General features: G+C 31.4%; 1 long non-coding RNA gene across 1 annotated transcript in view; it reads left to right on the forward strand.

The window, feature by feature from the left end:
* Positions 1-3910: 3910 nt before the first annotated feature.
* Positions 3911-25975, forward strand: part of LOC129940033 (uncharacterized) — a 101220-nt gene continuing 79155 nt past the window's right edge. Inside the window, exon 1 of the long non-coding RNA XR_008780602.1 lies at positions 3911-4673. This is a non-coding gene — a long non-coding RNA (uncharacterized LOC129940033). The remainder of the gene's footprint in view (positions 4674-25975) is intronic.

The following is a 25975-nucleotide window of genomic DNA, read 5'->3' on the forward strand; positions in this document are numbered from 1 at the left end:
TAAATTTCGAAAACACTATTTTTCTGTTGTTACTAGTTTTGATGTGTTTTAAATAAACTCAAGATTTCTGTAACATTTATTTAAACCACTTTTATTGGAAATAAGAATGTTCAAGAAAACACTCCATTTTGATTTGAAAATGAATTAAATTTGATATCTTAAAAATTATAAAAATTGATGCACTTTTCGGTTTTTTGTAGGCTACAGTTCAATAATTTCCATTAACTTCTGAGAGGATAAGTTATTGTAATGGGTCCAGTTGTTCATATTGATAATTTTAACATTTCTCGATGTTTCAAAGTCTCATAGAATCCGCATATCCGTATATCCGGAAAACATTTTTAAATTCCCATAGGAAGTTATTGTAATGGGTCCCATAGGTCAAATTGAAAACTTTGACATTTCTCGACGTTTCAAGGTCCACAGCATCGAAACAAAAGATTTTTAGCAAGAAGTCTGTGCGTGCGAGTTTACCTACGTTCGAACGTCCTTACGCCCGTACGTCCGCGACGTCCATAGCTCAACAACCAGAAGAGACATCAATTTCAAATAAATTTTGTTATACAGATAATAAGAGAGAAAGATGCAGAAAGGGCTTTCAAAATAATTGCGTGAGTGGTTGTTTTACCATAGCAGTTTTGAAAAAAGGTGAAAATTTTGGTTTACCGTAAATATCTTTCGAACCGAAAACACTAGAAACTTGAATTAAATTTTATATAATATATTGTAACGTGATATCAAAAAAGTATATTTTTTGAAAAAAAAATCCATTCAACGGTTTTTTTTTATAAATCAAAAAAAAAACTGAAAAAAAAATTTGTCACCTCGAAAATTTTACGACATAAATATTATTTCATCTCCAAAACAATTTTGTGCAACGAAGAATAATGTTTTTGACATCTGATAAAATTTTAATAAGAAATCAGATTGACAGTTTTTGTTTATAAATAATAAAAATCTTAAAAAACATTACTCAAATTTGGTAAAAATTGAATATCGATTTAGATATCTTTTCAAAAACTTGAATTCTAGGCTTCAAACTTATTTTATCTGATATGAAATATTATTGTCAACATTCAGTAAAATTTTGAGAAAAATCGGTTTGACAGATTTTTTTACAAAAAATAAAAACCTAAAAAAGAAATGTATAAAAGTTGGTAAACAAAAATTTTCGGCTCAAATATCTTTTCAAAACTTTGAGATATTACCTTTAATTTACTTTTATCTTTCAAAAAATATTGTTGTTAACAATCAGTTAAATTTTGAGAAAAATCGGATTGACAGTTTTTGTACAAAAAATAAAAATAATAAAAAAAATGTATAAAAGTTGGTAAAAATTGATTTTCGACTCAAATATCTTTTCAAAAAATGTAGTTATTGGCTTAAAACTACTTTTATCTTTCAAAAAATATTGTTGTTAATATTTAATAGAATTTTGAAAAAAATCGAATTGACAGTTTTTGTCCTAAAAAACACTTTAATAAAAGTTGGTAAAAATTAATTTTCGACTCAAATATCTTTTCAAAAATTTGAAATATTGGATTCAAGCTATTTTTATCTTATAAGAAATATTGTTTTCAACATTCGATAAAATTTTGAAAAAAATCGAATTGACAGTTTTTTTTACAAAAAATAAAACTATAAAAAAAAACAAGACTAAAAACTTGGTAAAAATTTACTTTCGACTCAAATAGCTTTTCAAAAATTGATAATATTGGCTTCAAGCTTATTTTACTTCACAGAAAATGTTGTTTTCGATATTCAGTAATTTTTATATAAACAATCCAACAGTCCGTTTTTTCTTAAAAAATCAAATCTACAAAAAATATTTGGTAAAAATTGATACGAGTACATAAAGACAAACTTTTAAGCAAGACAATTCGACAGACGGGATGGGAAGTTATCAGTGTGGGTCGCATCCCAGCCTCTTTTATATTATTTATTTTTGTACTATATGTACTACATGTTCAATTGATGTCATTTATCTATTTTTGTTTGTATCTACTTTTTTATTTATTTGTTTATTTATCTATTAATTAATTAATTAATTTATTTATTTATTTATTTATTTATTTATTTATTTATTTATTTACTTATTTATTTATTTATTTATTTATTTATTTATTTATTTATTTATTTATTTATTTATTTATTTATTTATTTATTTATTTATATATTTACTTATATATTTATTAATTTATTTGTTTATTTATTTATTTATTATTTATTCAATTATTAATTTATTTATTGTTTTTCATTCACGTTATTTTTTTGTATAATATTATGTTCATTGTTTATTTTCTGTATATTTCCTTATTGTATTTATTAATATCTTTAAGTTATTTATTGTTTCTATTTTGTTATTATTTGTTTACTATTTATTTACTTGTTATTTATTTAACTAGTATTAAGTTGTAATTGTTATTATATAATAATAATATGTAAATTTGAGCTATAACCTCTTTAATTATCATGTATACTATTGTATACAAGTATGTATATTAGCTTAAACATACATATTATTTTATTAATTGAACACTTTTTTTTTCTAATCTATATGGAGGTTTTTCAATCGTGTTTTCCTTCTATAAAAAATTACTTTATTATTTGTTCTTTTTCTTTTGTAAGATAATGTTTCAGTAGTAAGAAAATATATTTCATATCTCTGAATGTAAAACGTGCGGTCATAGGCTTTTGAAAAATTATCACGAAATAAAAAAAAAAAAAAAAAATATGAATACATTTATTAAATAATAATATTGTTTCAAATATAATTTTACTTTGGGAACAATCAGGTTTAAAAGATGGTAAAGGAAAGATTTAAACAAAAACTACAGGAAATGCTCTTAAAAATTGCTCTCACTCTTATGACTTGAATATCTCGATAGCCATTCATTTCATGATATGGAATTTGTAAAAATGTAATTTTATAAAAAATGACGTTGCTAACAAGTGATGAATAAAAAATGTCATCCAACAATTTCAAAGAATTGATAAAACAAAATATTTGTTCTCGACCAAAATACTGACTAACAATGATTTGCTTATAGCATCATATAAATGTCTACTTTTCATGAGCACCACGTATTTAAAAAATTGCCAGAGTAAATTTTCTGAACAGAACACATACCTACTATATTTTTCAATTTATCAAAAATCTTAGTTCATATTTTGTTTATAAAATCTACAAAAGAAAAACATAAACTTGTCACCTATATTTTTGAATTTCATCAACACATTTTCCAAATATCCTCCTCTATATATAACATTACATCATTATGAAAATACAAAATACAAACTGACCTTTACATTCAATTCCATCATTTTTAAACATTTCGCAATATTTATTTCAAGAACTATGGCAACGCCTAATTTATTTTTAACATCATCATTTATTATATACACAAAATTTCAGTGTCATCTTTTTCCTTCTCAAAAAAAAAATAAATAAATAAAATTCAAACCTAAATGCAAAATAAAATACAAAAACAACAAAAAAGAGCCACACACAGAAACATCCGCAAGTCTTAGCTCATATCAACAAAATAAAATAAAACACACAGAAGTTTAGAAAAAAAAAATCAAAAAATGATCAAACATTTCCAAAAATAAATCAAAAATGTCTCTAAGTCAAAAAACACGCATGTTAAAGAAGAACAAGCACCACAGCAACACTTTTTCACTACTGTTTTTATTTCTCTGTGCGTCTCAATTGGTAGTAAAAATGAAAACATAAAAACACTCTCTTCGATGACGGTTTTTCTCTTTGTATTTTTTGTGAATAAAATTCACCTGCTGCTAACTTGTCTCGTGGTCTTGTTCGTTCTTCGTTCCGTCGCCGTCGCCGTCGCCGTCGGTCGTGGGGGAGTAAGCGCACATTCTTCGACTCCGATCCGAGTTGCTCAGCAGAATTCTCTTCCCTTCAAAACTACACACACAATCCTAGAGAGAATAACATTCATCCCCTTTATACCCTCTTTCACGGTATCCCCACACATACCACACAACACACTCATCAGAAAATCAAGAAGAAGAACAACAAAATTCCTTTAGGGGATGACGAAACAACCTGCGAAACAAGTCTGCGACTACCCACCACACTTGGCCACTTGTCAGTTTGAAACCAACCGTCGTACGTTATAGAACAGAACCCGTTACATGAGTGACTTTTGTTTTGGTAGAATTTATATAAAATGGGTAACATAAAAATACGCTTCGTCGAATGATGGTGATGGGAATAAATCGAATTAAGTTATAAAAAAATAAAATAAAATAGAATTACGGTTCCCGAGACACACGGATGAGTGATTGTGTATTTGTGTTGTTTTATTTGCAACTTGGCCTTTAACCTGAATTATTCGGGAAGATAAAAAAAAAATCAATTTTTAAAACAGTGAAATACGAAAGAAAAATATACCAACAAGGAAAAGGCAGTTGCGAATATCCTTGGAGATAAAAGTGTTGGTGAAAGAAAGGAAGAGTGTTCAAACGGTGGCCTTTAGCTTTTTTTTCTTCTGTTGCTTTTGGTGCGCCGTTAGGTTGCTTAAAGTTAATTCAAGCGGGAAAATTGGTGAAACAGTTTAAAGGATACAAAAAAAAATAGATATTAAATTTTTTGTCAGTGAAGCAAACGGATGTATGAGAAACAGGATATCCCATTGTAGCCAATTACGGTTTGTAAAATTATTTTATTTCTTTTTGTGTGTGTTCATTCCTCACTCCATCGATATCAATTTGTCAATTGCAAAAAGTCAATTACCAAGTGGCTATATCCTGAATCCTGATATTGTTCTTTTATTTTTGTTTGGTTGGATGATGATGATTTGGGCGCAAAACAACAAAAAAAAGAAATGGAGCACAAGACTAAATTGAACAAGGACTCCATTTAGTCCTTAATTGAATTAGATGAGTTTTTAGTTCGATGCCTCTTCTAAATTGCACCATGTCCTAAATGGTCACTGTGGCATGACAACATACATATATCCTTGCAATCTCATCTATAAACCCCTCGAATACCCCCCCCCCCTCCCTCCACAGTTCCTTTTTCACGACTTCATTTCGGTTAGCTGGGCTGTTTTGCTTTTGGTTTCTCCACAGATGATGCCGCAAAAAACCGCATAGTTGCCAATGGCCACTTTGTCCTGCGGATGTTCCATTTTTCTGTTTATTCATTCATTTTTGTGTTCGCTCACTGTGCTATATTTTTTAGTTGTTTGTTGCTGTTGTTGTTGTATTGCTCCAGGACTATAACACACAGCGAGTGATGTCATAAGTGAAAATTTCGTTATCACATTGTAGGATTAAATTTATTGTCGTCGCAATGCATCGCAGCAAAACCTACACTCACAGCACTGCAAGGCATTATTCTCATATGTATAAGCAACAAATAATAAAAATCCTAACAAAATAAAGGATAAATAGGAAAATAGCGTAACCAACCAACATCCATTTCCACACACACAAACACACACACATGTATACCCTATATTTGGCCTGAAGGAAAATATTGTTGGTCAAATGCAATTTATTTATAAAAACAAAATAAAATAACTGTTTTTCATTTTTTAATTTTATTTTTCATTGCTGCACGATAACCATATTTTCACTGTCATACAAGAGTTTTGAAGCAACATACATTTTGCTCTCCCACTTGATGTCCTTTTTCACTCTTGCGGCATTCGGTGGTGAGGCATATTGTTGGAGTTTTTGGTGTTAGTGTTATGGTTATCCTTTTTGTGACACAGAGGATAGTTTAAATTATTTCAAATATATTCTTTTGTTCTTTGTTTTAAGGCGAAAGGACACAAAATTGGTGCGGAGTGATGGGGTTTGTTAGTCCGCGGAAAGAACATTATGTGTATCATTATTCGGTTGTACTTGTTCTCGTATATCCTTCGAGTTATTCCTCTGGGGCTTATCCCTTTTGGCCAAGAGCGAACAATCTATGATGAATGTGACATTTTTATGGGCATGTCTAGTTTTCCTCGGTGAAGCAGGGCTGCAGAGAGTAGGTATGGGATGGATATTTTATTAGTCCACCCGTTTTTTGAAAAAATCAAACAGAAAAAATAGTTCTCGGTTTTCATGTATCCTGATGGGACTTGTTTCATTATAAAAATGTGTGTAGGATGTGGTGTCATAAAGCCAGACTATACAATAATTTGTTTCCCGCCGCCAATCGTCTGAATAAATAAAAAAATTAAAAAATATCCTCTGCCATTGAACTTTTGTTGCTTGTTTTTATAAAGATATTTATTTATGGTGCGGTATGAAGCACTGGGCTTCGGAGTTGTCAACTATCGGTCGGTACGGTAGTTACTCTGTCCCATCAGCCTTATTTCGTATTATCCTTTGTGTGGTTAGGTGCAAGTTGTTAGATTTATTTGTCATCGGGGACATAGTCTGATGCATGCAATATTTTATGACGTTATTTCAATTTTTTTATTTTATATTGTTTTATAATATTTCATATCCTTCGTTTTTTGCTGTTGTTTTTATTTGTATAATTTTTCGTTATTTTTGAAATAAAGTTTGTTTTAGACAGACAGGAGTAGATGTAGGATATAGCGGTTGATGGTGGCGGGTGGTTAACCTACCTAAAGTGTAGTATGCTGGTATATTGTTAGTTTAACAGTTTTCATCTGGTGTCACAATATACAGCTATAAGTGTCATTGCACTGTTTTTAAGCAAGTGATTAATTGGATTGTGTTAGAGTGGTTTTTAGCGAACCTGATCGTGATGGTAAGGGCATAGTTGAATCTAATAAAAAAAAACAAAAAATCATAAAACTGTTGTTTATTGATTTTGATTACATTTTTGTAAAATGTTCCAAATATTTGTTGTAAGAGTTCGAGTTGAAGGTTTGTGTGTTTTGCTATGGGCGTTCTATGTTTTGTTTAGTTTAATACAATCAAAGAGTCTAAAAGTGCACACCTTAAAATTAGAAATTTACTAAAAACTCACAAATTAAAAATAAAAAAAAAATTATAAATAACTTACAAAACTTTGTTGGCTCTTTTGTATCAATTTCTGGAAGCGTGATTTGTACACTTCGTTGAGTTTGTAATTATTGTTTCTTGGAAGCAATATTTGAAAATTTTGAATTTTGGCAAAACAGTTACTAAAAATTAATTTCTTAAACTTTTTAAATCTAAATCTATCGTTTTTAAAATGATATCTATGTTTGGGAGTAGTAAATTTGGAACACCTCTTGGTTTCGATACGGATTTTTGTAATGAGAAAAATTGCATAAAAAAAACTATTTTATATCTATTTTTTTAAAACGGACTGTTGGATTTTTATAAAAAAAGTACTGAATATAGAAAACAATATTTTCTGAGAAAATAAAAAAGTTTGAAGGCAATATTTTTTAATTTTTGAAAAGCTATTTGAGTCGAAAGTAAATTGTTACCAAGTCTTAGTATTGATTTCTTGCTAGGTTTTTATTTTTTGTAAGAAAAACTGTCAATTATTAATCTCAATATTTTACTGAATGTTGACAACAATGTTTTTTTTAGTAGATAAAAGTAAATCTGAAAAAATATTGGAGCCGAAAATCAATGTTTACCATTTTTTATGAATTTTTTTGTTCAGGTTTTTATTTTTTGTAAAAAAAATTGTCAATTTGATTTTTCTCAACATTTTTGAAAACAATATGTTTTATAAGTGAACATTTATTGGGAGCCATAATCTAAAATTTTTGGAAAGAAATTTGAGTAGAAATTCAATTTTTACTAAGTTTGAGTAATGTTTTTATTAAATTTTTATTTAAAAAAAAGATTGATTTCGTTGCACAAAATTGTTTTGGAGATAAAATCGAATCAAAACAAAATTTAGTTCATAAAATCTTTAAAATACACTTATATTTTTTAAATACACTAATATGCTACTTTATTTAATAGAGATTTTTAAGCCAGATTTGTACTGAGGTGACTAAGAAAAAAGAATTCAACTTTCAGTAACAAAACTTTTCTTTTTTTTTATTTTTAGACAAAAATTCTTAAAAATCTAGCGTACATTTCAAAAACCTAAAGAAATATCTTACTGTTTCTAAAAGGATGCTCTAAGTCAATCCATTATATTATAACTACTGCCTTTTGGCCTAAGAACAATTTTAATACTAAATAGCGAAAGCTTAATCTAAAACCAAGAAAATAAAGAAACCCATTATAATCCTTAAGCTTGTTAAAATTAAAACTAATCAAAACCAATAATACTACTTGAAACTAATTTAAACTTCCTAAAAACTACTTAAAACTAGAACATCCAGCTCTTTTTTGTGTGTGTGTGTGTGTTTTTTTTCAAATTTTTTTTTTTTAAATCATTTTTTTTTGGTGCCACCCTGACTGTCCCTAACCTAAACCTTAAACCTATTTAAGCCGGCCAGGATCAAACACCCTAGCCATCTTAAAATGACATTCTCAATTTGAAGCCACCAAAACTGGTTCTCCTGCCTTACCCTATCTTTTCGGTCCCTACATGACACAGTCCTTCGGGCAGAATGTTGCCACTTAAACGTGCACTTTCGTAGTACATTGTTGGCGCAGTAATCCCCAAAAATTAAGCTGTTAGGCGACGACATCGCTCTCGGAATATGACCCCTACCAAGCTTCAGCAAGAAATTAACTATGTTTATGTTGTGTATGTTGTATAGAACCTGGTTAGAATAATAATGTTTGTACTCCGACTCTGGTGTTCTGTGTTGTCCAAGGCAACGTCGCAGACATTGTCTCTCGAACACCCGAATCTTTCCTATTTAAGATGGGGCAACGTTGAACCATACCGGGCACCTATAGGCAATCATCGTTCGGATGATTAATTGATATGTAGAAAATCATCTTCACCGAAGACACTTGCTAAAAACCAACCGTTTTGTCAGGGCAAAGGCTCCCCTAGCTCTGGCCAAAGCAGTACTCATATGTCTGTCGAAATGCAAGTACTGATCCAACCAGATGCCAAGGTACTTTACTGCACTTTTATTCGCCAGTGGCTGTCGATTTGGTCCAACGATCACTAGATTTTTCCAGTTCTTTCTCGTATCCCTTAAGGCTTCAGTCCTGAACATAATAGTTTTATGTTTCTGAAAGTTGATTTTTAACTTCCAGTCATCGCAATATTGCTGAATCTTGTCGAAGTCACCCTGGAAAAGTGTCTTGATAACCTCAATTTTCGGGCCGTTCTGTACGCAATTAGCTCATCGGTGTATACGCTATTGCCTAAGTTAGACTTGTTATCAGATCACTGGTGTAAATGCTGAATAAGATCGGCGAGTTAACCGCTTTTTGTTTAAGACCATTTTTAATATCAAAGATTTTGGTTGATGTTGCATTGCCAATTTAGACAATAAACCGTCCAAGTCAACCAGACAAGCCGTACATTGCCTTTTAGATTTGTTTCACTGGATATCAGAAACAAGACACAGCATGAATATTGTCATGTCCCGCCTTAAAGCCGAACTGATTATCCGGAATTATTTTGTTGTTCTCAGCCCAATTGGACAGAGCTCTATCTATAACCTTCTCGAATACCTTACTGATACTCGGCAGAAGACTTATCGACCGGAGATTCGCCGGATTGGAGTTGTCCATTTCCTTTTTCGGGAGAGGATGTACCACAGCTGTTTTCTAATGGACCGGATTATATGCATTATTCAGAACGTTGTTAAGCTTCCTGAGGTTAATGTAGTAGTACAATGTTGGATACACAATCGACACCTGCTGACTTATTTTTCTTTAATAAATCGAAGATTAGCTGGAGCTCTTTCTTCGTGACTAATAGTAGTATTAGTGTATAACCGAAGTAGATCAACCAGTTTACGATAAAATTCAAATCAAATCAAATCAAATTCAAATAAACTGAGATACAAAAATCAAAATTATTAGAGAAAAATTAAATAATTTCTTGGTCAAATACCGATTGGTAAAATAGAAACATTGCTAGCAGCACTTTTATCAATTGATATGTTAAGAACGATTTTTAGTGCAGTAATTGCATAAAATTATACAAAATATTGTTTTCATTTCTAAGGTTCGTTTCGTTAAGACTTTTGTAATTAATATTTCTCAGAATTTTCTTAAAAATTATTCATATTAAATCTAATGTCTCATATCTTATTTTCTACAGAAGAACTGATATAATTCGAAAAAAGTTATAAGGTATAGAAACCCGTACTTTGGACGTATTTCCTACAAACCTTAAACTACATTGCCTGACAGTGGTTAAAAAATTGCATTATGAGACTAAAATACTCTTACCTCAAACGCTATCGTCATAAAAAACATGAAATAATTAGACACTAAATACAACGTTTCCATGTTTCTAAAACTGTTTTACGATTAACAGACTTTTTTAAGAAAACAGACACGAAACATATTTCTCATTTAAAAGTAGCAAACAAAAAAATATAAATGAAAAACTTAATTGACAGAGCGAAAATAGACGAAAGAAAAATCAAATACCCTCGCCCTGAGCGATTAAGTGCGCGAAAAAAAGCAAAGAAATACCATTGCTGATATTATATGTACAACACGTTAACTAAATACAAACATACATCGATGAAAAACACTGTATTGCATCTTTGAACCCATCCCCAGCACCAGCAGCCACCCCATCAACCCACCTTTTTTTGTTAACCTTTTCAATTCTTACATTTTTCTATTTATTGTTAATTTCCTTTTTTGTTTTAGTTGATTTATTTTACTTGTGTTTGTGTTGTTCTTTATTTTTCTCCATCATTTCTAGCTATATCTCTATCTACAATATTTCTGTGTAAACTGTGGAAAAGCTGGGAAATGTTTCTTTGAAATATTTAGCACACGAACAAAATACAGGAAATAACAATAACAACACCAACAACAAAAAATTATAATCACCCTGTGTTCTCTGTATATTTGATGTGCATTGCATATAGAGCTTCGTGGAAAACTCTTACAGGAAGAAGAAAACAAGAAGAAAAAAAAACGAAGAAAATTTTTAAACAATCTAAAAGAAAAGTGTGAGAAAGAAAATTAGAACTGAAAGACGAGCAGCGGTGAAAGAAAACAACAAAAAAAAAAAACAGAGCAAAACAAAACTTTTCCCCAGAGCTATGATGCTAAATTGAAAATTTTTCCACCATCTTGCAGATAAAACACCTTTTTCCTTATTCATTAAAAAATCGAGAAAAAAAAAGAAAAACTAAACTCAAGTAGCTTGGTTTTGGCTGGATCTCTCATTATAGGTTTATCGATGGGAAAATTGCTATTAGGTTCTTACTTGTTTGTTTATTTGTTTTCTTTCTTATTATATTGTCTTATTTGTTTTATCGAAAAAAAGAACATCTCTTAACACCTATTTAAAAGAATTTTTTAATGTTCAATACCACACTGTGATCAAAAAAAAAAATTGAATGTTTTTTTCGTTAGAGATAGAAAAAAAACTTTGAGGAAAACTTGTAAATAGAAGAAATCATTTTTTAAAAAGAGAAAACTTTAACTAATTTTATTTCACTAAACATCTTTATGATGGGTCATAAAATATGCGTTTTTGATGCTTGTATACAGCCGATGACATTTGTTTTATTTCAAAACGTCCTATTTTTCAGAAACAAGCTAGAAATTCTTTTATAAAATGGTGTAAATTGCTTTCAAAACGCACTTAAGAGAGCGCCACACTATAGTCCACGGCGGACCTGGGACTCAACCAACATGCATTTCCAGACAGCTCGTTCTCTTGCAAGATGTCTCCAGTTTCGCAAACTTAATTGGTTAAGGTCCTTATTGTATTCAAATACCATCTAGGAGCGTAACTATTTACTTTCGACTTAAACAGCTTTTTTAAAATTAAAAATAATATCTTCAAACTTTTTTCATTGCACAGAAAATATTGTTTTCGATATTCAGTACTTTTTGTTTTGTGTTTTTATATAAAATTAAAATCACCAAAAAAAAGTGCGCAAATTTGGTAAAAATTGATGTTGGGTTCTTGATATCTTTCAAATTAAAATTTCATCCAATTTGTAAAAATTGCTACTAAAATTTGTTTTTGACTATCTATTTAACAAAACTAAATTTCCAAACTAAAATATTTCTTGATATGATTTTTGGTAATTTCAAAATTTTAAGAATAATACTAACAACTTTTTTAACCCAACACGAAAACCTAAAAAATTTTAAACAACACAAATCTACAGACGTGATGGGAAGTCATTATAATGTTTTGAAACGAATTAGTTTTTGTAAATTAAATCAAGCTTACTGAAAAATTCAGTTCATTTAGGTGAAAATTGTTAGTAATTTCTTTTAAAAACATTGGTTTAAAAATCTTCTCCAATATAAAGTCAAACTTTAAGAAAAACTTAGCTTTACAAAAAAGTACACAATGGCGTATACTTACTTAGTACAATTATGTTCGATTGAAAATTATAACTTACGTAGTACCCGTGGCGTTATGGTTAGTGCGTCATGCTAGAAGTCTTGAGTTTAATCCCTGCCTTCAGGAACTTATTGAATTCTTCCTTCAATGATTTGAATCAATTGAAGATCATTGGCATGGATCTTATATTTCACGTGGCCTTAAAGAAAAAAGCCAAAGTAAGTTGAATCACGAGATCTCGTTGGCCAGTTGTAATTTAATCCCTTAGATGGAAAGATCAAGAAAGTTTTTTTTCGTAGGATTATCATTTTTAAAGTGAATTTTGACAATATCGTTTAGTTTTGTGTTTTAAATAATTGGAAAATGTTGGTTTTAGAAGATGACGGCTTAAAAATGAGACCTGCTTAAATTGTGTACTATTTAATATAAGACCACTTATTGAATTGTTTTACATTATTAAAGTTAATATTTTTTTTGCGTTTTTAAAATAAATTGCAGCTGAACATATTGAACAAAGGAGATGTGGAAATTATTGCAAGGAGTATTCAGTTTTCTTAAAAGTCCATCACATTTCCTAATTTTGTCTCTTAATCCTTAAAGTTTCAAGTGATTATAACTACAATACAAAATTTAAAACCAGCGTGCCCGTACCTGCGTTGCTTTGTCAATTTGTTTAAATCAAAACAATTGAAAACTACAAAAGTTTATTTCTCTTCTATTATTGAATTAATTTCTCTTAATTTCCTAATTTTCAATCAAACAATTCTGTTTTAACTTTCACAATCGAAACATATTTAACTATGACTAATTGTTTGTAACTGTAAATAATTCCTTACAGATTTTGTTCTAGTTTTTCTCTTGTTAGTAAGTTCAAAAACTTTTTCCATTCAATGGTGATTTAGCACATTGATGGTTTCTTTCTTTTTCTTTTCCATTTTGTATTTTATTTGCTAAAGAAGCATTTTGTTTTGATTTAACAATTAATTTGTTGCATGAAATAACACTGTGCGGTAAACCAATATATATTTATAGGGGAGGATTGTAAAAAGAAGCCATTAAAAAATAAGGGCTATGGCTATAGTAGAATAACAGAGCCAAAGCTAGAGCCAAAGCCAGAGGTCTAAGCTATTAGGTGATCAGGTGAAAGATATAATGCTAAATGTAAACGTTTAGAAAATACATTTTGAAGGCAAACATAAAAATGAGGTTGAAAGGTAAACCTCTCTTTAAGTAGGCTGATGGATATAAATTTTCAATGAAAACAAACGAACTTAAAAACAAAACATTCTAAAAGCTATTTGGAGCAATCAAATTGATTTGTAGTGAAAGAAGAAAGACAACAAGAAGTGCTTATTTTGTTGCATTACATAGAGCTATAGAGCGTATTGGGTGCTGTGGAAGGATTTTCTGAAATAGTGCTTCAAGTGAATTTAACTTTGATTTGTATGTAAATTAATGTGTCAAATAAAATGAACGTCAGATTTTCAAAAAGATGTGTTAAAGTTATATAAGAAAAAGTTTTAAATTATTTAACACTGAAAAAGGAGACCCTCTTAACTGCATCATCTAAAGAGGAATAAGTCTGATCAACATCGCTTACAAAACAACAACCTGATAGTCTTTATCAGATTAAATATTCAAACTAAGGCAGATCCTTGAAAAAAAACCAACAACACCAAATTGACAAACATCATCGCCTTATTGATGAGGCCGCAAGTAACAGAATTTACAGGGTTGAGCTGTATAAAGCCATATCTAGTTTTGGCATCCCATTCAAACTTGACCGTTGGTGCAATATAACCATGAAGAATTTGCGCTGCTCTATAAAGGTTGAAACAACTTAACAGAACTATTCGAAAGGCTTTAGAGAAGGTGATGCGCTGTCATGCAATTTATTTAACATCATACTTGAAAGAATAGTGTAGAGCTCCCACGTCCGCGTCAGCACCAGCTCTGAGATCAAACAAAGTATAACTCTTGCTAAAATCTGTTCCTTTGGGCTAACAAGCAATCCAGTATTAAAGCTTCTCTCGAGTGTGTCGCTATATGAGTCGACATCTTTATTCCCGTCCTACATTGATAAACGCGGAGGGAAAGAACTTTGATCGTTTCGAGAGAAAAGTTCTTCGTGTCTACGGTCTTATCTGCGTATAGAAGGTGAGTGGAGGAGAACATGGAACGACAACCAGCACGGGCTGTACAGCGACGTTGACTTAGCCTGAAGGATAAAAGTCCTATGACTGAAATGGCTGCGTCACGTTGTGCGCATAGAAAACAATTCTCAAGCTCCGACATTTTTCAAATCCACGCCCACAGAATAGCGCAGTAGAGGCAAACCGTGGTTCAGGTGGCGCTCACAAGTTGCAAGGACCTAACCCAACTTGGTGTGCGCAACTGGAGACATGTGGCAAGAGATTGAGCTAGATGGAGAAGTTTGTTCAGTGAGGCCCTACTTCACATAGGACTGAAGCGCAGACTTATGTAAATAAGTTTAAACAAACTACAGATAAGAACTTAAATCTAACAAAAATTTACCTGGACCAAAATTTTTATTTTTCAATGTTCTCCATTTTTTCAACACAATATTCGAATACGTTAAAAAAAATTTGAGATAATGACTAAATTTCATCTAAAACAAAGGCAGAATAGGTTTTTTTTGAAAGATGCAGTTTCAGAAACATAAAAGAGCAAGGACTTGATGGTTTTTAAAATATTACAACAAGGTTTGAATATTACAACAAGGTTTATCGTCTTCTTATTGACACCTTGAACACTTGAACAGTCTCTTAAACCCTGTAGGAGGACCTAAAATTTATGAAAACATATGAATAAGAAATAAAACATTCATATTTGGAAATAAAGAAAATTAAATTAAATCCCATACACCAGAGAGTGTCCTTTTCCTTTGCCTTTATTTTCGACAAGGTAATAGCTCAAAAAGGTACTTAAGATAGAAATATAAAACATAGTTCCATTGGTTGTTTTTATGTTTATTTCTTATGTTAAACAATATAACAACAACAATAACAACAAAATCACTAAAAGAAGTTTAAGCAAAAGTCAGGAAAATATGTTGCCTCCAATTTTGTCCCCATATTTTTGTATCCCGATATCATAAAGAACCAGAAAGACCAACGATATGTACCTTCGTATCTATATATGCTTTTCTGAAAGAGAGACGATTTCATTTAATCCATTCAATGCAATTGGCTATAAAAATGGTATCGTCTCAATTTTACGATGATAACTTTCCCAACGAAATAAATATAGAATGTTCGTATATAGGAAAGCCTTTTGTCCTTCTCTACATACATCCCAACCCATATAGCCTCCACTTACATCCATCCATCCATCTATCCATATATACTTTAAGCCATATCGCCATAGAAGAATGTGTAACGTGTGTCTCATTGTCGAAGGCTTTTTTCATTGCCTTATCCTTTATTTAGTGTGTATAGACGAATATAGAGAACAAGGATCCAATTCCTGTCACAACCTTAAAATAATGAGATAGGAAGCATAAAAAATACATATCTACGAGTATAACGTCCTCGCATTCTATACTCGTTCTTATTCGCATATACAATATACATCTTATTTGCTTAACCACGTTTGAGTCATAAAAAGAGTGTACATCTAGAAGGACATAAATCTAACGCATATAAATCAATTCAATTTGAAGGATGTTGGATGTGTTGTGTAGCGTAGTGTATGTGCTGTGTGCAGGATAGGTCCTTTTTGGTAGGATTTCATATATTGCTGTTGTTGTTCGTGTCGTTTGGTTTTGGTGCGAGAAAGGACATAAATGGGTGAGAGCGGAGAGCTTGTTCAAAATGCCCGTTATAACTTTTTTTTTTGCGTTTTATGAATGGCTTCTTATCAGCGTGCGTTATTCCTTCATTGTCCCTTGGGGCCCAGATCGAACCGGAGAGGGGCTTTGAAAAAAAAGAGACTCAGTTGTGAAAGGATCAAAATATAGACTTTTTCGGTGAATGGCATTATGGTTATTTTTTATTTTTTTATTTTGAACTTTTGTGTCTGTGTCTGTGTCTGGTCTATGCCGTTGAGTTATTGTGGTGAAGCATTTTATTCGGCTCTGTGACCAACAGATAATAATGGGTTGGTTGACTTGTTTTTTTCTTTTTTACAATTTAGATTGTTGAAAGGCATAAAAAACACATTTTGAAGATAATTCTCTTTAACATATATGAATGGCGAAAGAATTATTATGTGAGGGTAATTTAATGACCTTGGTGTGTGTTCCCTTGGTATAAGGATGTATAAGGTTGTTTAAGAATGATGAGCAAGAAAATGACGCTTTATAGAGGCAAATTGCTATTCAAATGGCCTGATTAAGATTAAATAGGATGCCTTTTGCCTACATACCATTATATGCGCTAAATTTAAGCTGAGATTGAAGATTTGAATATGGAATGTGTTATTATGCATATAAAATATAACAAAACGTTGAAACATAAAATTAAGACCTTGAGCGTTATTTTGTATTCAAAGGTAATGAATAATGTACCATTCAATGTTTAGAAAGGGATTTTTTTACAATTTCCATTGTATCCTGAAATCTTCAGGTGGAACAGAAATATTTATAAAAAAAAGAAAAGGCTAACATCCAATTGCTACTGTTATGAGAACGATATTTGTTTAAAGGCCAAACAGTCATTTAAAGAACTTAAAAAAGCATGAGACCAAAAATTGAAAATAGAATTGTGTAAGTTTATAATTTTGTACAAATATCACCACTTGGATTTTTATCAAAATATAAATAACAACGTTTTGTATGAATTTTAATAAGTTGGAGACACAATGACATTCCCATTCATTCATGTAAATTCGATTGATAAAGCCAATTTGCTTGCAGCACAGTTTGCTCTTAATTCTACGCTTCCTGAGAGTGTCATGAGTTTTCTTGAGAGCATAAACGATTTTATAGAACAAATCTTGTTTCGTCCTCGTACAGTTCCAAGAGTACTGAAAGACCTTAACATACGCAAATCCACTGGCTTGGATAGTATTCCCCCTATTGTTCTGAAGAGGTGTTCTTCAAAGCTGCTACTTACTTTTCTTTCCTACTCTAAAGGACTCTTTCCTAGCGGATGGAAAACAGCCTTTGTACAGCCTGTCACTAAAAAAATCAAAACCTCCTCTTCCTCTAATTATCGTAAAATATAACTCACGTATCTTCTTTCCAAAGTCATGGAAACGGTGATTACTTATCAGCATAAGAAATATCTTAAAGAACGGAAGCTTCTTAATGGACAGCAGTATGGTTTTCGTAGCAATAGATCCACTAAAGATCTCATGGTTTATCTCACCGAATAGTGGAACAAATTCTTACGTCGTTTTTGAGAAAGTAAGAATTTTGCACTAGATATTTCAAAGGCATTTGATAGTGTTTGGCACCAAGCTCTCTTATCGAAAATGCGTGCTTTTGGTATTGGTGAATCTCTTCTTTGTTGCATTAAAAATTTATTTTCTAATTCATAAAATAAATGCTGGTGTTCCCCAAGGCTCCGTTTTGTCTCCGACTCGCTTCCTCATATTCATAAACGATCTTTTGTCTGAAACTTCTAATCCATTAAAATGTTTCGCTGACGACAGAACCCTCAACTTCGTTTCTAGATTCACATCCTTGACCTTCGGATGAGGAACTTCAACGACAGCGTATGATAAGCTCATAAAATTCTAATCTCGACAGCATTGTACAATGGGGATGCTTCAAGAACTTAATACTTTCTCTTGTCTTTAAAGCGTAATTCACCCCCGATGCCGCTATCCATGAAGGGGACTTGCATATAGGAAATTAATCAACTTTCAATACTTCCCATGTGTATCACAGATCACCTCTTATGGAATGATCACATATTCGATATTGCCAAAAATACTGCTAGGTGCTTAGGACTTCACCTAAGACGGTCCACGAAATTTGCAACCCCTTCTAATCTAATCTGTAATTTACAAAGCCTTCATTCGTCCAAAACTTGAATATTTGACCAGGTGCCCTAAAACAAGTTTAAGTATTTTGGACAGGATCCAAAAAAGAGTTTTGAAAATAATAAACAATAGAACTATAACCGAATCAATTACATCACTCGAAAATCGCCGCAATGTTTCATTCCTTTAGAAATTTGTATAAACAGTGTTCTGTCAAATTAGTCAGTTGTATTCCCCCCCCCCTCTTCCTCTCAAACAATTCAGCCGTAATACTCGTACTTCTAAGAATGCTCCAGAAGGGGACCCTTAAGAACCGATATTTTGTTTTTAAGTTATCTCAAGAACTAATAAACCGATTTTTGATTTCTTAAATAAATATTATTTTTTTATAAATAAAAATACATCGATTTGTGGCTAAGACCCTTAATTTTCAAATTCCAAGTCAATCAAACTAATATTTTTTGCTGTAAAAGCGTGGCGAGACAGACGGACAAATGGATGGAATCGAGGTACCCGTTTTTCGACTTTTCTACCATCGTTTTATTATGTTCTATTTCAATTTTTTAACGAATTCAATAATATAAGAAATGAGGTTTTTGGCATATGGTAAAATAAAAACTGATAGTTTTGTTTATGAAATAAAGACATGCTATCATGCGAACCACAATGACAATTTCGCATTCCGTCTGTCGTCGATTAACCTTGATTAAAACTTTAACAAAATACTGATAACAATATTTTGTAGATAATTTGAAGACAATATCTTTCTTTTTTCTTCTGAGCATCAAGCTTGTCGAGTTGTAGAAGCTGAGTAAGGTCAATGATTCTCGGGAATTACTTCTCCAGAAGAGCCCTGAAACCAAAAGTTGCTAGCCCCTCCCCTTCCTTACCGCCTCCTACGTCAGCTTTGAGCTATTATGCTGGCTGATGGCTCCTTATTCCCTGGCTGTATAGTGCATCACTGTCTGTCAATACCTTGTTTCCTTCCTGGGACGCTTATGGCTTAATTGCTGTTTGTCTCTCCTTTTCCAAAACATATTCCTTCCTTCAACTTCAAAATTGGGCTGGATCTAAAGTGTTATACGACCCGTGCCGATGATCAGCCAGGCTGAGGGACCAATTTCTAAAAATAGCTCAATCGTTAACGGAGTATATGGATACCAGGTGACCTCCGGATTAGCTAGCCTTAGCTGTGTAAGCGAATCTCTGCACAGATGAGCCCCCCCTTTACTTCGCCTACTCGTGGGAATGTAATCAATAAATTAAAACACCGGTAATCCAGCTACAACAGGCACCAGTACCAAACACCGGAGAAGGACTTGTGCCAAGTCCATCTTCTAGTGCGGTACAGGATGTATCTTTAGCGAAAACGCTTCCTCAGGTCAGTAGTGGAAAGTTCGTGAATAATGATCTTTCCACTAACAAAGACAGTGAACCTTTCCAGATTGCTCCTAGGAGTTCATATAAACAACAACGTTATGCGATGAGGATTCTAAAATCCCCTGCTTCAACATTGAGGGATGGAAGTAATCCCATCCTTAGCAAGAGGCGGGAGTAGGCTTAATCGATTCTGGACAAAACAAATCGCTACGACTCCACGTCAAAGCGACAAAGGTCTTTGGAGGAGTCCACTCCCGTCCCTAAAAAGCCCAAAATATAGAAAACCAGCACTCCCAACATGGCTAGAGTACCTCTAACTAAACCTATTAGTGATGTACTTAAAGAGCCCAAAAAACATCATAGTCGCATTCATTGATAGGTGCAATATTGATGGCGCAATTACCTCTGACCGTTGGCAGATAGTGAAACTGGGGCTCTCGGCTGGTTTTCTCAAAGTCATGAGAGAGCATTCGGGTCCACCGACTGTAACAAGCGATGGGGGTTGACATCAAGGTCTTGTCAAACTCATCGCTTGTAACGATCAGAGGTCGCACGATGTCTATGCTGTCGGCATGCTGGGCGAAGTCTGGCCAGGCGAAAAACTCGAGGTCGTTGCAAAGGAAGATATTCCTATGTAAACAAAAATGTTTTGAATTTTTTACTTACTTACTCAAGGTGGCGCTACAGTCCTGTGTGAACTAGGGCCTCACCCAACAAACTTCTCCATCTAGCTCGATCCCTAGTAAGATGTCTCCATTTTCGCACTCCACGTTGGGTGAGGACACTTTCCACTTGTGCGCACCACCTGATTGGCGGTCTTCCCCTACTGCACTCTCCAGTGGGTGTGGATTCGAAGACTTTCCGGGCCGAAGCATTGGTTTTCATGCGCACTAAGTGACCAAGCCATCTTAGTCGTTGGACTTTTACCCTTCAGGCTAATCTATGTCACTGTACAGCCCGTACAGCTCGTCGTTCCATTTTCTCCTCCACTCCCGTTCGATGCATACGGGACCGTAGATCACACGAAGAACTTTTCTCACTAAACGACCCAAGGTGCTTTCATCCGCTTTTGTCATTGTTAATGCTTTTTTTTAATTGGCATGTTTAAAAAAACATGCTTGAGAGTCCTTTTTGCATCGTTTGGTGTTATTATTTCTATAACAAAATATATTTGAAGTCGATGTCTATACTAGTTCTTGAGATGTGGAAGATAAAAAATTCTTCACAAACGTACGGACATACGAACGAACGTTCACACGGACGTACAGACAACTCTCTAAGAATCTTTTATTTAGATTCTAGGGACCCTAAAACGTCAAGAAATTGTATTTTATTTCTAATTTCACTAAAATTTAAAATTTTATACAGCAAATTTGAAAAATTAACAACTTTTTTTTACTTTTTAATGTAGACATTGTATTGTTCTTATGTAAAATGATACGAAATTTTTGACCATTTCGAACACTTTGAAAACCGCTTAAACTGCAACCATTTTTTGAATATTTTTCAAAGTTGTTTAAATGAAAATTTGATCTTATTACAAAAACTATCAGGAGTTGGTATTAAAGGTCAATATTAAGCTGATTTCTAGTTAGGTGTTTTGAAAATGTTAATAAACCCACAAATTTTGAACGATATTCAACGTTGTTTTTGGTCTTCATACAAATCGAATATCGTTAAAAGAAACACAATTTTCGAAAGTTCAAACAACTTCAGACTGAAATAAAAGTATTATAAAAAGAAGAATATTCCCGCAAACGCAAAATCTATCGCAAAATAGAGACAAAATAGTGATAATCAATTTTTTGACAAGTTTGTTTGAAAAATTTCTGAATGGGATTGTATTAGTCACCAATTAGGGTTAATGGTTCTTGCCCTCATTTAAAAAGGTTAAAACTATATTTATTTTTCATAGAAACTTAACCTATTATCACAAAACTGATTCCAAAAATTTGTATTTTAATTTTTTTTTTAATGTGCAATTATATCGTCATACCAGTATTTCAGTGGCTTAATCAACATTTTTTCAATTTTTTGAGTTAAGAACATTTCTATAAAGGCAGAAAAATGGTATTTTATTAGTGTTTTTAGATCTTCACTATTCTTTCATAGGGTAACACATAATTTGAATGTAGTTTTGTAACTAATTGGTCAGTAATGTTCCTCCATATGAGTATTTCTAAATTTTAAACGTTAAATAAAGAATAAACTGACTCCAACAAAAATAAGAAATCAATAAGGTTTTTTTTGCTTCATTTCAAATTTTATAATGTCATTTGAATATCACTTAAATATCGGGGTTACGTTATATCCATAAAAATCTAAAGTTTAAAAAAGACACTTTTTTTCAAAGACAAAACTTAAAAAAAAAATTCAAACGCCATAAAAATGTTGTCAATACTTAATTTACAGCTTAAAACTATTAGAATCTATTTATTACAAGACTGTACGGATAGATTGTAGGTGTTCAAATTCCAACTGAATTTAATTCCAATGTTTAAAGTTTTAAACGAAATACTTTACGTAATTTCAATTATAAGACACGAAACAGTTTTAAAGTCTTTTCTCCAACAACGCCAACTTCTTAAAGAAGTTTAATAAATGAATGAAAATTTCCCAATAATCACGTTCTTATAAAATTCACACCCCTGGGCGACGTAAATGTTTTCCAATTGTTTTCAGCTTGGCGATGATGATGATGATGGTGGTGGTGGTGGTGGTGTTGTTCGTAGTCTTTCGTCCTCCTTTACTTACATCTATCCTCATCAAGACCGTATTTGTTAAGAGGATGAATGAAAACTTATTAGTCAAACAAAATAAAAAGAACATACCACATACAAACAAACAAACACATACATGAAAAAATAATACAAAACAACACAAAAATAGCATCAACAGTGAGTATAGAAGCATAGCATGTATAACTGTACCAGGATCTTAAGACAATAAAGTTAAAGTAAAAATACAAAACAACAAAACAAAGTGAAGGAAAAAAGAACAAAAAGAATAATACGAAAAAAAGTATAACCAACATACAACACTTGGGCAAACAATTGCGAACAACTTTTGTTTAAGCCAAAGCAACGTAAAACTTTCCCATCATCATTTTCTTCACATGTTTGACTCACATATACATAGGAATACTTTGCTACGTACGCTCGTACACATAATAAACGTTGCATAGATTTTAGCTTGAAGCCCCATAAGGAAAAAGGGAAAATTAAAGAAGTTCCGCGAATTCCAGAGTGAATATAGGTATAGGGATTTTGTAACTTCCCTCGACGAACACGAACAGGACTATGATGGCGGCTACGGAGGCTAGGTGGTCCCTCTGTACTTCCCTCATCCCTTGGCGATGCTGCTATTGCTTCTGCTACTTGCTGACGACATGACTTCCTTGCCACACAACGCCATGCCACCGCACCACACCGCATCACATCAGAAGTTTTTATTCGTTTTGTTTCTCATCAGATTTCTTGTTACACGCTCCCGGCTCAAGGTATCAGAAAGTTTCTTCTTCTTTCGTGGCGGTTACTGGGTTTTAGGCCAACACAATAGACCAACTTACATACCAACCAACTAACCAACCATTTCCAATTCTAGATCCACCACCGCCCGCCGCACCCCCACCCGCACCTCCGCCACCACTTCATACGACATGGGAACCCAATTGGCTTTGGGAGCTAAATATAATATAAATGTATTTAGGTACGTCGACGAAGAGTTGAGGTATACGAAGACGACGTTCCCAGTTGGTTAGCCGCCTGTGGGAATATTCCCTAGACCTAAGCTTTTGTTTATTGCTGCCCCTTCGACTCCGACTTCACCTTCCACCCACAACGCCAAGTCAGTTCAGTTTGGTTTCATTGAATCTAAAGAGATTCAACCATAGCACCAAACCGAAAGAGGGTATTCTTTCGAAGCCGAAGAGCGAATAATATATGTACCTTCTATGTTGTTAGTTTAGCTAATTGTTTTGCGGCATAATTGCGACCTAGTGTTGGTAATAATTAATGCTTTTCTTATTATTTGTGTTTCGTTTGACAAAACGTAATAATTTTTCTTCATTTTCTTGCTGAAGTGAGTCGAAAACAACACTTTTGAACTGAATACTTTCTTCTTTTACAAAGAAATTAACTTTTGTTTGTTTTGTCAAAAAGTTGTGAATATCTGACCTAAAAAATGGTGTTTTTCCAACTTAATTAACAAACAAGTATCTAGAAAGTTTTAATAAACTTTGAACTACATATTTATTATATTAAAGTGTTTTTCATATCAGATCTTATATTTTATATCTTATATCTTATATCTTATATCTTATATCTTATATCTTATATCTTATATCTTATATCTTATATCTTATATCTTATATCTTATATCTTATATCTTATATCTTATATCTTATATCTTATATCTTATATCTTATATCTTATATCTTATATCTTATATCTTATATCTTATATCTTATATCTTATATCTTATATCTTATATCTTATATCTTATATCTTATATCTTATATCTTATATCTTATATCTTATATCTTATATCTTATATCTTATATCTTATATCTTATATCTTATATCTTATATCTTATATCTTATATCTTATATCTTATATCTTATATCTTATATCTTATATCTTATATCTTATATCTTATATCTTATATCTTATATCTTTTATCTTATATCTTATATCTTATATCTTATATCTTATATCTTATATCTTATATCTTATATCTTATATCTTATATCTTATATCTTATATCTTATATCTTATATCTTATATCTTATATCTTATATCTTATATCTTATATCTTATATCTTATATCTTATATCTTATATCTTATATCTTATATCTTATATCTTATATCTTATATCTTATATCTTATATCTTATATCTTATATCTTATATCTTATATCTTATATCTTATATCTTATATCTTATATCTTATATCTTATATCTTATATCTTATATCTTATATCTTATATCTTATATCTTATATCTTATATCTTATATCTTATATCTTATATCTTATATCTTATATCTTATATCTTATATCTTATATCTTATATCTTATATCTTATATCTTATATCTTATATCTTATATCTTATATCTTATATCTTATATCTTATATCTTATATCTTATATCTTATATCTTATATCTTATATCTTATATCTTATATCTTATATCTTATATCTTATATCTTATATCTTATATCTTATATCTTATATCTTATATCTTATATCTTATATCTTATATCTTATATCTTATATCTTATATCTTATATCTTATATCTTATATCTTATATCTTATATTTTATATCTTGTCAATTTTGAGAAACTTAAAAAAACTTTCTAAAAGTACATTAGGTACCTGAAAAAATTTTAGAAACACGAAATATATGTTCGTATCGAAGTTAAAAAATATTAAAGTTCCGATTTTCTAGTTTTGAGATCTTTAAAAAACTTATTTCAAAAGGACACATTATACGCAATTTTAAGAAGTAGTTTAAGAAAATAATTCTTCAGGAATGTGGAATTCTTAATTAACAGGCTCTGTATTGCAAGAAATCAGATTCTTAAAAAATAATCGCAACCGTTTTTAAAACTGTCCTCGAATATTCTGGTTCGTTATTGAGATATCGTTCATCAAAGAAAAAAATATTCTTGATTTAAGTATCAATATAAGTTTGGAAAAAAAGCTACAAAAATCTCAAAATTAGAAGCTTGAGCTTCAATTTTAAAAAATCAATAAAAATTCAAAAAAAAAAAGATTAATTCACTTAATTTTTGAGGTAGTATAAAACTCTAAAAATTTCGTTACAGTTAGAAAATCGAAAACCAAATATTTGAAAAACAAATTTTGAGTTTAAATAGTAAAGAGCCACTCTAACTCCTTCAAGGAACCCAGTGATTTTCTCAAAAGCGGTCAGATTTTATTAACCCAAGTTTTCATAAATGTGTTCAAAAGAATATTGAAAGTTACTTCATGATGATTGTACTTATCGAATGGTTTTCTTACCATATTAATCCTCAAGTCACGAAATTAAATCAAGCATAATAAAATATGTTCAATTATTTATACAGGTACATACTAAGTATGATTAATGTTGACAAAAAAAAACAGTTTTCAAAACTTCTATAGATTTTATAAGAAATCATATAATTTTGTCATGAAGACCTTCCGAAATTCTTCATACATACGAACATACGAAAATAAATATATGCACCCTTCTCCTGCTGACCCATTTATCATTAAAACAGGGGCACTTCTTTTTTTATTTTTTCATAAA

The sequence above is a fragment of the Eupeodes corollae genome, chromosome 1 (genome assembly GCF_945859685.1).
Source record: "Eupeodes corollae chromosome 1, idEupCoro1.1, whole genome shotgun sequence".
Classification (NCBI taxonomy): Eukaryota; Metazoa; Arthropoda; class Insecta; order Diptera; family Syrphidae; genus Eupeodes; species Eupeodes corollae.